We start from the raw sequence: 11,581 nt of genomic DNA, 5'->3' as shown, positions 1-11,581 counted from the left end.
TAGCTGGCTGTAGAAGGCCCTGAGCAGCTGGTACCCATTCTAACTTGTCTTTTTTGGTGCTAGTTACATGTTTCCAATCAATGAAATCAATAGCACACTTCTTATGTTTTCCTTAATACATAAATAAATATGGATCTAATGATTCCAGTGTACAGGTTGAGGTGACAAAGAAAGGGGAGCACAACAGTGAAAGCCAACAGAAATCACTCAAACCCTGCTGAATAAAGTTCTTACTAATAATTCAATTATCAGATTCTTTTTTTCATTTAAATTAATAAAATACCCATAAACTTCTAACAGGAAAGGCCAACACTGATTTTAATCTTGCTTGTTACATCATTTGCTTCTGACTAATACGGCTGCAAGTACTCATTCTTCTGTTAGTTAATTTTTATTATTATTCTTTAAAATGGAATATTTCTTTAATTTAGAGAGAAGCTAGCTGGTGAGATCTACATAGCAATATTTCAAGTTCATTGCATTTTACTTTCAGCCATGAAAAAATTCTGTACAGCTATGAAAACAAGTTTCAATCAAGATTCAATTGATCACTTCAGAAAAGCATTTCTGTACACACTGTGGAAGAAAGAGCTGTGTTAATAAAGATTTTTGGACCCTGAATGGAAATTCTCATTGGTAATTCTCACTAGCAGGATGGTCCTAAACCCCTAATAGTAGGGGTGAGGAAGATTTTACAATAGCAGTAGTGAGGCAAATGGGTTGGAAAAAAAAAAAAAAAAAAATCCATTACTGCCACACTGAGAGGGAACTGGGAAGCTGAAACATTTGGTTGCTACAATGTAGGAATCAGATTTAATGACAGAATTTTCCAGGCAAACATCAGATGGAAGGATTCCTGGTACTCTGACATGGAGCCCACCCCAGGAATCCACCTGAATCCATCCATGTGTGCAGTGACTACCGCTGCTACTATTGTTCTGTGACCTCTAAAGAAGATAATGAGGGACCACCGCCCAACTTCTAAAGCACGGGAAAACATTTTTAGAAGAGCAAGCAAGTTTGTCCCATCTAGGTAGGCTTGGGAGAGTTACTGGAGAATGAAGGAGCACTGGAGAGGAATAATGCTCTGAGGCAAAGAGACGATTTTTAGACAAGATTCAGGCACTGGCCCAGAGCACAAGGAAATTTCCATTGCTGTTATACTGTACGTCATCTGGATAAATAAAGGCCTTCCTAAGCCATCCCCTTCCCATTGCCTTTCAGAAGTACTGCACTTACAAAAAGCAGTAAAAACCTGAAGACTGCAGGAAATGCAAAGTATTTCTCTTTTATTAAAAAAAATGTTCTAAAGGAAAGAGGTATCATACAGAGAAATATTTCATAAGAAATTATAGCCTCATAGCTATCCCATTTTGCTTTTCCATTTATCATTTCTACCCACCTGCTCTCCCACCCACACACCCCCAGCATTATTAATGCTTATGAAAGAGCATAAAGTTCTCATAATAAAGAATGTTTTTGTCCATTATCTAGAGAATAATATAGTTCATTCAATATGTTTCCTTGGAGAAAAAAACATTTTGGTTTGCTGTAACTAGATGCTCTTTCTCGGGACAATACATTGCACTAAGTACCTGATCTTCTTTTGGTTTTAAAAGGGTACAAAACAGTTCTGCCTGGAGACAGTGATTTTCATTGTGGTGATGCTCACCCACAGTGTCAGGTGTGCTGTTCATTACATATCATCATTCTATACCATGTGTTATGTGTAGAACAAGGAGATATATTTTTGATCCTAAAAGCTGATTCTGTTCTTTTTATCTCATTACAGAAAAGACAGATGTGCTAAGGCTCAGGTTTTTGTACCCAAAACCTACTTCAAAGATATGCTTTGCTGCCATTTGTTGTTTGCTTCTGGAAAGTTCTCTATTAGGCAGAAATTTGGTGATGTCACTAAAGCATATACTTGCAAAACAACCTAAATATGCATTTGCTTTTGCTAAGGTTAAGGCTAGACTACAAATCTGGGAGTCAGTTGTGGAGCCAGGGATTTCAGCTGACAGTGCTTTACCCTAATATCTACAAGCTTAATGTTATGCTAAAAACAGCAGGAGCATCTCAGGTACACAAGAATGTTTTGGCAGGAGAGGGGAGAGGCAGTTCTTGATGCAGCCGACATTCAGGCAGTTCAGAGCTCTCTAAATGGAAACCAATGTTTTGATGTGCCCATGGTAGCAAAATGACAGCCAGTGCTGAATGTGGAAGCATTGGTACAGAGTGCTAGTGCCAGCTGATAAAATTGGTGGCCATCCTCAGCATTACCTAAAAGTACTGAGCAGTCTTCAAGGTTAAATAGTCCTCTGTTATTCCGCTTTATAGTAATCTAGTCTAGAAGGAGACAGGCAGGGTAACTATAGCAAGGACTGCATCAGAAAGAAAAGTTTGCAAAACCTTGCCCCATCGAAGCTGGAAGTACCTACACTGAAGTTAAGGCTGCCATCCAGGAATTCAGGACTGTTAACGTAACAAAACAAGACTGTAGAATATTGCAACCTCTTCAACAAAAGGAGCTGATATGATTCCCCATAGTGCCTCCAGTGCTTTTCATTCCTATATACCTAATTTCCAAACTGAATTCATGTCATCATGCTTTCCTAGGGGTGCCCTCTCCTTAGTAGCCTTACAAACACAGGGAAACAAAGGAAATTCAGCTTGCATGTTGCAAGGAGCGCTGGCAGAAAGCTAAGTGCCTGTTGGATAGAATATGGTACTGCTGTTCCCCAAACTCTAACACACACTGAGCCAGGAAGGCAGCCTAACTATTTATTGGGAGACAACAGAGATCTACCTTGTGAGAGTCCTCAGAGAGTATTTAGCAAGGAGGGGAGAGTCCCCTAAATATCACGCCCCCAAAATGCAAGAAACAATTGCATAGCAGCCTCATCTGTCCATGAGAGGTACTGCATGAGAAGTAGAGAAATAGCAGTAGAGTGGCTTCAGTCACCTTAGTGAATATTTCATGGATTTGTTATTTAGTGAACATTTATTAAACATCCCCCCCAAACCACGAAACTGAGTTATTCACTGAAATTTTCAAAAATAACTCTGAGTTAGCACTGAAGTTACAGAAATTAGAAATAAAATAGCAATTCAAATGATTGTACTGAGGAGCCAAGAGCTACATTTCCCTCTACCTTTTATCTACTTAAGTCAAATACAGCTTAAATAAACTTTTTCTATGCCTGGCTTTGATTGGAAATGCTGCCCCAGAACTTATCTTCCTTAGTTTTTGCCCCCTACCTCAATGTGCTTGCACGGAGCCGCCCACTGTGCGTGCTCCAATGGGGAGAGAGATGCTCTGAGAGAAGATGGCTCAGCTCTCCAAGAGCCCTCAGGATGCGTCTTCAGACCCTTAGGGACAGCAGGCTGAGGGGCAACCTGGTCCAGGCCACCTGTGCCCACGGGGCTAGGGCTGGGGCTGCCCACAGGTTAAATGCAGCAAACGCTGGCCTTGCTTCCGGCTTAGGAGAAGTATATTCCTGTCAGGGAGAGCTCAAAGAGCGTGTGACTTCCAGCACCAGAGACACACACCGTGAGTGCTGGAAGCCCAGCCCTGCGTGGGGATAACCGTGAGTCTGGTAATGGAAAGCAGGTTCCCTTCAGTGAAATTCCTGCCTGCATTATCTCAGTTAGAGACAGTGGAAGATGACCGGCAATCGCACCTGAGAGAGATGCTTTGCAGAAAGCAGAGAGGAGACAGCCTCACAGAGCTAAAATTTTCATCTGGGGCTGAAAGCTTGGCTCTCCCTTTGAGAAACTTAAAATGTAAGGCAGGGCAAACGTGCGTGACGTGTAACACAGCATCGGTCAGATCACCTAACTTTCAAAATACCTTACGCCTGCCCCAGCCGGTGCCCTTGACCAAACAGCCTTCACGTTTGTCCCCCTCTCCACCAAATCTCCTCACGATTCACGCCCCTGTGTATTCCGCAAACGGAGGACGGAGGGTGCTGGCAGGCTCCCAGTCCCGTGAAGGAAGAAGCACAGGCCTGCCACCGCCCGCCCGCTCTCTCAGAGGAACCGGCAAAGCCCGACGCGGCCTCTCGCCTCACCGCGAAGCAAAAGCCCGGGCGCGACAACCGGACGCCGGCCGCTGACAGCCGCTGCACCTGCGCGGGAAGAGGCGGCGGCGGCGGCCCCGGGCCGCGCGGCAGCTCGGCCGGCAGGTGGCGCCCGCACACAGCCGTCACGCGGCCGCCATCGGGGCCGCCCCGCCCCGCCCGGCCGCGGGGGGCCGGGCTGACGCCCAGCGCCCTGAGGAGGGCCGGCACCGGGAATTCGGGGCAGGCAACGCTCCGCGGGCTCGTAGAGACACATCTATACAGGTGTCAGCGGCCTACCCGGCTGCCTCAGACCTTCCTCCTCCTCGGTCTCCACAGAACAAAGGGGCTTCACCTCAGGCCTTGCTTCTTACCCGCCCTTTGGATCTTCCAGAGGGCGAATGGTGGGCGGCGCTGCGGCCGCCTTCAGGCCTGCCTCGAGTTTCCTCTCCCAGGGCCTTGGTGCCGTGCGGACGCACTGGCAAGGGGAAACTGCACCACAGAGAGCGATTCCCACCGGTGCCGGCAAGCCCTGGTCTTGTGCCCCTCCTGCTCTGGAGAAAGGCCTGTGCTTTCTGTGAAGCCAATGTCCTGACAGGGAAGAGATGCTTTCATCGGTACCCGGCACGCTTACCAAGAATAAACCGCCATTTTACAGGGTTTCCTCTTCACAGGCCCTGTTCCACCATACTCATATGCAGGTATTGCTAACAGCATTTTACACACTTGAGGAGTTTGAGGTTATACACAGCCTGCAGTTCAAGGATCGCTGAAGTGATTCTTAAATGTACAAATTGCAGCTTACAATACCGTTTGACAGTGGAAGGAACTTCAGGTATCGCTTGGAGGTAGAGAACTGAAGCAAGCATCCGTAAATCTGAACAGAACAGTACCCCTATTCTGACTCCTTGCTTTAGCTACATAACATCATTCCTGCCCCAGCACCACTGTGAGTCAATGTTATTAATTATTTTTCAGACAGAAATTCCTGTGAACGTGGGCTTGGAAAGGGTAAGTGAGTTGCCTCAAGCAACAGTGAGCCATGGCTGAGGCAGGGAAAGGACAGAAATTCCCCATACCTGACGGCTGCTCTAACCCTTAGGGCCATTACAGTAAAAACTTCCACCTGGTCTTCCTCTCTCACTGTCTTCCTGTCTTGCACACAAGTCACAAAAGTCTGTTCAAATACAATCAAATCAAAATAAAAAACCAACATCAAACTGAGTGGTTTGCTTTTACTGCCCAGTGAAGTGCCCTATGAAGATTACTGGGCAGTAACTCACGGTTACTGCTCTCCAGCCGTGCTGAAGAAAAACTTTGGGACGTTTCCTGAAAGGACCACAGTCCATCCGGCTACAGCTCATAAGCCTGAAAGCAAATGATAAAATAAGCACCAAGAAAGCCAGAATTTGTGTGCTATAGCCATCTCAGCCTCTCCAAAAGCATTTGTGCCTAGAAATGCGTTTGGGAAATATCCTTCTCCCCCAGTGCATTGCCTTCCTTACAGGAAGAAAAATACACCCCTTTAAGTACTGTATTTTACTAAGTACAGTAGCTAGATTTCTGTAGAATTGGGACAATTCACTCTGTTGAATGATACTGCCTCACACTATCTGCACAGGGATCTCTGCCAAAGACCGCTGGCAAAGGTACCTGACAGGCTCGTTCATGCTTGTGGGGCTGAATAAGTTCATTAGGCCTACAAGGAAGAACAAGCTCAAATAAAACTGCACACATCAATGTGCCCTGCCTTAATTAAAATGTACAATCATCAAACAGCTGACACCCAAAACACTACCAACACAAAGGAAGCACACGTCCCTCGGTTAACAGTGCTTTGTTTTCTGTCAAAACTTTTCAGGAAGGGGGTTTGGGGGGGGGCTGTCTCATGAGTTTCTGGATGTGTTTCAGAAAGCACTTGAAATGTCAAGGTTGTCAAGGTAATAGTTGGAAAAGATGTGTATCTTTTAGTGATTTAATGATATTTTTGTGATCAAGATTTTGTGAAATATCATACAAGTATTGACCATCTTTTCCTCTATTTCCCATTTTCGTAGCCGATTGCTACACTCATACAAAAGTAAAAGATTTTCTGGAGTTTGAGGAAAAACAGAAAATCCCAGATGATGCCACTAGAGTTTTCTACTTGGATTTTCCTCTGCCTATAGAGCCTCTCCATCTACATCAGGATACATAAGGAACAACCATTCCCATAGTACAGAATCCAGTGGCTTAAAATTTTCCCCAGCATCACGGGCACCCTGCCCTCTGCCCAACAGCTGTAGCACCAACACTGACAGTGATCTCCCCTTAACACCCTTCTCCAGCCTACCTGGAGACACAGGGGACTCTGGTCAAGTCTTTGAATGGCAATCATAAAGCCACAGGAGTGTTGGTATGTAGTTGAGAGAGGATATATGTATATACACATATATATCTCAGCATGATCAAGAAGAAGAGGAAAGGCAAAATGTACTAGACCCACCCCAGGAAGAGTGCAGCCATTGGCTCTTTCATCTTCCACCCATTCTCTGAAAGGTTTCTCTCTCCTCACAGCACTCAGTTCAGGCTTGATTCTGCGGAGTGGCCTCCAAGGGAGCAAGCACAGAAATTTAGATCACTGACAGTCTGCAGGATTAGCCCTTTGGGACAAGCACTCTGTGTTCAGTGTCAGACACACCTGTGGCCCTAAGAGCACTTTAGGGAACAGGAACTGAAGAGCTAGAGCTAGTCCAATGTTTGCTGTGCCTAAGAATTACAGGACACAGTTTTAAATTGCAATGCTACATTTACACTTCAGAACAAAATATAAGCATCTGACTAATTATATAGATTTCTCTCCAGAAGGGCGGGGGGGGGGGGGTGTCAGTCCTGTGCTGCACTTCTAATATTGCCAGACCTCAAGTAATGAATGTTTGCTATGGGTGTTTCAACACTGCTCTGTCCACTAAGTGTTTGTGAATATATGATATGCACTCTCTTCTCACAGCTAACTAATTGATTCTTAGAGAGAATCAGCTTTCCAAAGGTGAGTGAAAATGATTTATGCAAAGAAGAATTTTTGTCACAGCAAGCATAGCTTTAAAGGAAATAAAAATTTTACTTGGAATATGATAGAAAAAGCATTTCAGCAAGCAGAATTGTGTTGGCTCCTGTTGCTACTGAGATGAAAAATGTATTTGTATTTTTTCCTTTGTTCTATTACTTGTGACATAGAGAGTTAAGATTTAAGGTTATTTTTTCTATGCCCACTTTTATCAACATGATAACTTCCCAATGATCTTGTTCATTCTGGCTGCAGAAACTGTGGCATAAAATGTTATGCCATTTGCAACCCATTACCGCATGTTGTTCCAATGATTCGCAATAGAGTGCAATATAAAGCTGTTTATAAGGCTGTTACTTCTGTATATAGTTTAGCATAACTAAAAGATATTGAAAAGAAACGCTCCCAGAGCCATCATTTTTTTATTTGCTCATAAAACTATTTTGGAACTTTAATATTCAAGTGTAAATTTAAGCCAAATTAAAGTGCTGAAATGTTTACTAAGAGTCATATTTTAGGAACAAGTAACTTCAAAAGTATTAAGAAAACAAAAAATAGGATCTGAGGGCATACCTCTGCACAGAACAGCAAAATTTAAACAGTATGGTTTAGCCAGAAAACAGTGCGTTCAGTGAAAGCGAGAAAGCAATGAATAACCCTCTTATAAAGGTGCTTCATATTGACAAGTCCCACCAAACACAAGAGGCTGAGAGACGTGTTCAAGTCCCTTTGAACATCAGGTGAAAAATCTAAATCCGATGTACATAGACCCTTCCTTAAAAGAGGCAGGTCTTTGGTAGGTAAAAATAGCTGAATTTTTCAGTTTGCTAATTTCAGTATGGGACTTGAAAGTGTTTTGCAAACGAACTGAACTTAGTAATGCTCCTGGGATGCAAGGGTGTTATTATGCCCATTTTATAGAGAATGTGCATTAAGCAGATTTTTGCTATCACATTTTAAAACATCAATCATGAGGTAGAAACAATTTTGAAGCACAGCTGTCCTTAATGGAGTTTTAGGTCGGCTATGCTGACCGCTGCTGCTGGAATACTGAGCTATTAGTCTGATTCAGTACAATAATTTCTGTGTTCCCAAAACTAAGGCAAGAGAGGCTAAAGGCCATCACAAAGAGTACAAAGGCCAGGGAGCAAATTCTTCTCTATTACACTGTGAGTAAACACTGTCTGCTTACTAATAACCCTGATCCAAAGGGAAGATCCTCTTGTAATGGACATGCGTATGAGCAAACCAGAAGCAGATGCTGAGGGGGCCAGCACAGAGCGTAAAGCGGCAGCACGCGATCCTGAAGCTCTCGCAGGCAATGCTCGGCTGGTGCTAGGATAATACTTGCCCTAGCCAGAGCAGCCCTTTGAGGCAGTATCAGAGACTGAACTTTCTGGCAGTGGACAGCGATTCCCTCCGAGGTGCTCTGTGGTGTTCGGTGATTTTGTTGGTTTCCACATCTTTTGCTGTTTTGCATTACTGAAAAAAAGCAGCATAAAGTGGAAAAAGAACACGTTTTCAGAGAGCAGAGGCTGCTTCTGACAGTTTATACAGTATGCCATGCAAGATGGCCCAACTATTTTTCTTTTCCAAAAAAAAGATTCCCCTGAGCAAGCCTTAATTCACAGTTCCAAACTGACTGGCAACCAGGAGTAGATGAGTGCTCCAGATCACGCTCCATCACAATACAGTTACAACTATTTAAAACCCAATTAATTCTCTTTCTAACTTTCCTATCAAGCTGTAAAGTTCCACTTGGCATGGCTTTTTACTTTGATTTTGAATTCCTGCTTGGAAGATTAACTGGAAATGGATTTGGCTTGAACAGCTGCACCGAACATATTTTGTTTTGTTTTGTTGCCATCTCAAATGACAATACTTAGCACTCTTCAACTTCAAAGCATTATACAAATATTGAGTCACATCCCCTCACAACAATCTTGTGACATCACCTCCTGTGAATAAAATCATGCAAAGAGGTGGAGAATGAGCAAGAGATCCACAATTTGTGCAGGGTCACAGGAGGAACCCTTGGCAGAGGCAGATGTAGAAGCCAGGGACTCACAGGCCCCTTCTGGTCCTCACTTTATTAATCTCAACTTCTGCAGACACACATGGATTTTTGGGGGATGGGGTTTTCTTCCCTTTTTTTTTCTTTTTTTTTAAATTCTGTTCATCCTAAGGTAACATCCCATGGTAGCTAGTATATGCACGTATAAGCTTGCAGGCACCTTCTGCCCCTACGTGCCACCTGAAGTTGAGCATGCACGGCTGGGTCCACAGTAGGGAGTTCCCTTTTCCCTCAGTGACTAAAAGGTATTTCAGGCACGGTTGTATACAAGCGTGTCTTTGCCCTCAAGTCACTGAGGCCCATATATCTGGCTACATCCAGCCAGGAAGATCATCCTTTTCTTCAGACACACTCAACTCTGACAAAGTAGTGATCTCCTGAGGAGTTCACCGTCTGTGGGGAGAAAACACTGCCAGGGCCAACACTTAATCAGAGTATTGTTTACATAAGGCTAATACACTGGGCATGTGACTTACGTGCCTAAATTAGGAGCCTCAGGTCGCTCTGGACTCAGTAGAGAAAGGTACCTCCTTTCAGGGGGTAATTCAGAGACCTTAATTTAGGCTCCACTGACTACAGAGAGCGCCTGTGGTCCTAAATTAGACATCTAAATCAGTAGTCTGTGTGAAGCAGAAGTCGTGTGAATACATTCCTATAAATATATATTCTCTGCAGTGCCAACTCCCATAAAGTGAATTAACGTCAAACATGTAGAGCGTATAGTTGTCAGGGTTTCTTTTCCTGAAGAAAACTGACAAAGAAAATATGCTATTTGTGTTTCTGTGCACATCTCATTTTGTTTCCCTCCTTATTTGGCTTCTTCCTAACTACCTCAAGAGATCTTTCAGACTAAAAGAATTTTATTATTCCCTATAGAACTATAACATTACCTAGAAAGCCCCTCCCCAAGGCATTCCAAGGCACAAGCGAGGGAACTGCTTCTCCTAAGGCATGACAGGTATGTGGCAACAAAATCTAGGTTTTGTTGAATTTATGCCTCTTTGTGCAGTCTAGTACCCTCGTTTCTAGACAGGAAGGCATTGGGAAGAAACGGCGTCACGAGGCTGAATCATTCAGCAATTAAGACACTGGCCTGGGGTAATTCCCAGGCCCATTACTCCTGCAGCGCAGCTTTAAACAAGTTATTTCACCTTTATTCCTGTTATGAGGTAGCCTTGATCTCAGAAGGCACTTCCTATGTTAAGTCCTACTGCCAATTTTTGAGTTCACATGAAAATTGTCCGTAGAATTCCCAACAGCAATGCCCATGCGGTGGAGCGGAGGTGCACTGGTGAGGCAGCGTGAGCGGGCTTGCACCAATACCGCTGTGCTGTTCCTTCTTGCTGGCAAAATTTCAAGCCAGACCTCTAAGCACAAATGGCAACAGCTCTCTCAAAGTCTTACACAAGCTTCTGGCCCATTTCAAAGCAGTGAAATATTTGTAAGAACTCTAGCTTACATAAAATGGTGTGGGGAAAAAAAAAAACATAAGCCAACATGGTCATTTTAATGTGTATTCTATGTTCTGGTTCTGTAAGTAAACTGTACAAGTAGAACCTGTCCAATTTAGCCCTCCATCTCTGTAGTGACAGCTCCTCTGTCAGGACTGCAACAATCTGAGGCATGCAGATCCTCATTGTCAACAACAAACTTTGGCCCTCTAAAATAAGCTGAATTCTTACTGCCTTGACGGCAGGAAGTACCAGCCAGGAGGAGGGTCCTTCAGCTACGAAAGCTGGAGCCAGTGAACCTGAACGCAGAACCTGAAACTGACCAAAACCTCACCTAGAGGCTAGGTCACCTGTGCCACTCTTCTCAACATAGATAATATACTTCTGATATCTCAAACTAAAAGGAAAAAATACAAATAAAAATGCCACCAATACACAGCTTTTCAAGTAGCAAGTCCGACTCCCAAGGGCTAACGCTGTTAGCAACACAGACCCAGCCTATGTCTTCACCAGCACCTTCTGGCATTTTAAGCGTCCCACAGAGAGCCATTTATGGCCTTTCTATCATTGGGGTAGTAGGAACACATAAAGGCAGCAAAAGCATATAAAAAAACCACAAGAAAAGAAAGAGGATGTAGCTGAAAATTTTTGAGAACATCTTTTTCTCAGTATCGACTCCCAGTTGCTGGCTTTTGCTTTATTCTGGATCACCTTCATTCCTTCTGAGACTGTACTATCAATTTCACATCCAGGGACTGAAATAAACCCATCATCTGGACTATACTGTAGCAAGTGTGTAAGATAATTCATATTTCTGTATTTATCATCCATCTCCACACATTAAGTTGCAGAATGGGAAAATACTGCATGATAAACCGTGTGATGGAAGAAGCGGGAACAAAATCTTGTACTGTTCATCTTGGACACACGTGCAGTGAATTAAAAGGTG

Source organism: Buteo buteo, chromosome 9, assembly GCF_964188355.1.
Source record: "Buteo buteo chromosome 9, bButBut1.hap1.1, whole genome shotgun sequence".
Lineage (NCBI taxonomy): Eukaryota > Metazoa > Chordata > Aves > Accipitriformes > Accipitridae > Buteo > Buteo buteo.
Note: the sequence above shows the minus strand (reverse complement) of the source record.